Consider the following 2,901-nt stretch of genomic DNA (forward strand, 5'->3'; position numbering starts at 1 on the left):
CCCACATGCAAAGAGGCAAAAGCTAGCCCTCCCTTCTCTACATAAGGGAGAGCTCTCATTCTTGTAATCTCAAACTTGGGTGTTCCACTGAAGAGCTCATTCTAGAGCGAAACTAGTTTGGAACTACACCCTCAAGTTAATACAAGAAATTGACTTTTTTAAGTCTTTTTTGTCTCTTAAATCAAATCAAATTTTGTCTTGTGTTTTGTGTATGTTAGGCACTTAGTCCTTTTTTGGGCAAGTAAAGTGTCTTTCTTGTGTGTGTGAGTAAGGCCATTGGTTTGGTGCTTAGTAAGAGGCACTTGGTCATTAATTTGGCTGGTTTAGTGTCTTTCTGCTGAGTATGCTCCTTCGATCTGGCATAATGTCATATTGCGTGGCATGCTAAGTGTCATTTCGATTGATGCACCTTCCCTTCCCCTTACCTTTATTTTTGAGGGCAACTAGTCGTTCTTTTGCGGCAAGTTGTTGTCCCCACGTCTTAGCCTTTGGTTTGGTGGACAACTAGTCGTTCTTTTGCGGCAAGTTGTTGTCCCCACATCTTAGCCTTTATTTTGCGTGGGCAACTTGGTCGTATTTTTCGGCTAGCTGTTGTCCTCGTGAGGTGGGATTTTGGACTTCTTGGTCATAGTGCGTGGCCATCTTAAGTTCATACTATTCACACCTCAATACCATATCTTACATACACTTCACTTGACTATCACGTAACCGGCCCCCCGAAAAATTTATTTTTTGCTGCCGCAGCTGCTTTTTGCTGCCGCAGCTACCGGTTATTTATCTTTATCACTCCACAACCGCACACCTGAAAAAACCCGTAAACCCTAAACCTTTGCTATCATGGTGCTTTTGAACACTATCCCAGAGGCAGCAAACGAAGGTCAAGACAACCCTTCTACCAGCCAGGGAGCGTTTCAATTTGCTAGTGGAGAAAGAGAACGTGCTAAGCGGAGAATGGATGATTCTACAGATACTGCTAATGCACAAAACCAATACAGGTTTACACTTGGTGCTTCATCATCATCCTATGATGACCTTTTTGCTCTGCCTACTCTTCCCATCGCTCAACCTTCTCACCTTAAAGATTTCTTGAAGAAGTCTATCGAGGAGTACAAGAAGATGTTTTTAGCTTTTGAGAAAAGTCAAGCTTACTTCAAAAAGCTTAGAGAGCAAAGAGAAGAAGGCACCGTACCTAACAGTCTTCGACTCAAACCACCCCGCCTTACTGTGCAAGATGAACAAGGACAGGCCTTTCTCAATCAAACTCTACAAGATCTTTGTAAAAATTACAGGAGCAGCTGCTTGGAAGTCCTCATTGAAGCCCAAGCAAAGCTGGTAGAGAATCAAGAAAAGAAGCTGGATGCTTATGCCTCCACTTTTGAAGCCAGTCTCCAGGAAATCCTGAACCTCATGGCTGCTTTGGAACTCATGGACAGCCCACACGCTTTATGGGAAAACACCATGAAGACTTGGAAGAACAAGCTGCTCAAAGATTTCAAAACTGCCATAAATAATTTCAGGGTCTCTCATCTCCTTAACTCTAAGATCAAGCAAGCTGCTTTCACCAAGAGGAAAGCTGCACAAGATCAAGCCATGGGAGATGCAGAATCTCTTCCTACTGAACCCTCTATAGCCAAGCTAGTCAAAGAGCAAGTTCAGAAGCAAGTTCAAGCACAGATCAACAAGCTAAAGAAAAGTCTAGCAAACGACACAGGTGGGACAAACAAAAAACGGAAAGATAATCAACAAAAGAAAAGCCAGAACAATAGCCAGAACAACAACAAGAAGAACACTAGAAGCAACCAAGCTTCTAAGAAAGGCAATCAACAGAAAGACCGGCAAAACAACCACCAAGGTAAGCAGCAGCAGCAGGGAAACAAGCCAAATAAAGGCAAGTCTACCCAGCCAAAAAACCAGCGGGGAAACCGGCAAGGGGGTGGAAATCAACCTCAAAGGAAGAAGACTTCCACCCCCTCCTCTGCACAGCCTTCCTCTTCTCGACAAGGCCGCAATACCCAGAAATCTGGTTCGGGACAGAAACAAAATCGGCAAAATTCACGAAGCAGATCCGCTCCACCGAGCCGATCTCGGTCTCGAAATCCCCGGCGTTAAGGCACCTCTTCTGGCTCCCTCTCCAAGATCCCGAGTGCTATGCTCTATTGCTTTTCTCTAGAAAGACCCCAACTGAGGTGGATCAACGTGTTTCAAACACTGCCATCCACAATCTCTCTCAGTACAAGCTTTCATTTAGCGAGAAAAAGCTTCTAGGACTTGGTTTGGGATATATTCCTCCATCAAAGTTTCCGGATTCAACACATCTCACCAAAGACTATGATAATTTTGCAAGGCAACTTCGTCTTCGATGGTTTTTCAGAAATGCACCAGATAGACCTCTTCCTCCTTTTCGAGTTGCAAACCCGAATTGGAATCCTTCTAAAGTTTATCAGCCTCTGGAAGACATCATCGACACTGGAAGAGTCATACTTCAAAATTCAATCTTTTCATGTGAGCGACTTCCTCAGAACAAGCTTTCGCTTCATTTGAGAAGAGCCCTTAACAGATTGATAAAGAACCATAACATCATTATCAAGCCAGCAGATAAAAACCTTGGTTTGGTAATTCTTGATAAATCATGGTATCTTAATGAAGGTGATCGGCAACTTCTAGATCAACAGGTCTATCTCCCAGTCACCCAAGCTCCATTGAATGAACTGTTTGATAGGCTTGCCTGCATCTGTCAAAAGTCTAGTGTGCTCTCAAGGGATGAAGCAAAGTTTATTTTGCAGAAGCCAGAGCAAGGGTTCAGAGTTTGCTCTCTTTACTTCTTGCCCAAAATCCACAAACCTACAGTGGTCAGAAGGCCAATCTGCTCTTACAATGGCTTTGTTTTTGAGAATGCGTCTA

Source organism: Cibotium barometz, chromosome 60, assembly GCF_041138505.1.
Source record: "Cibotium barometz isolate CiBa-2024 chromosome 60, ASM4113850v1, whole genome shotgun sequence".
Classification (NCBI taxonomy): domain Eukaryota; kingdom Viridiplantae; phylum Streptophyta; class Polypodiopsida; order Cyatheales; family Cibotiaceae; genus Cibotium; species Cibotium barometz.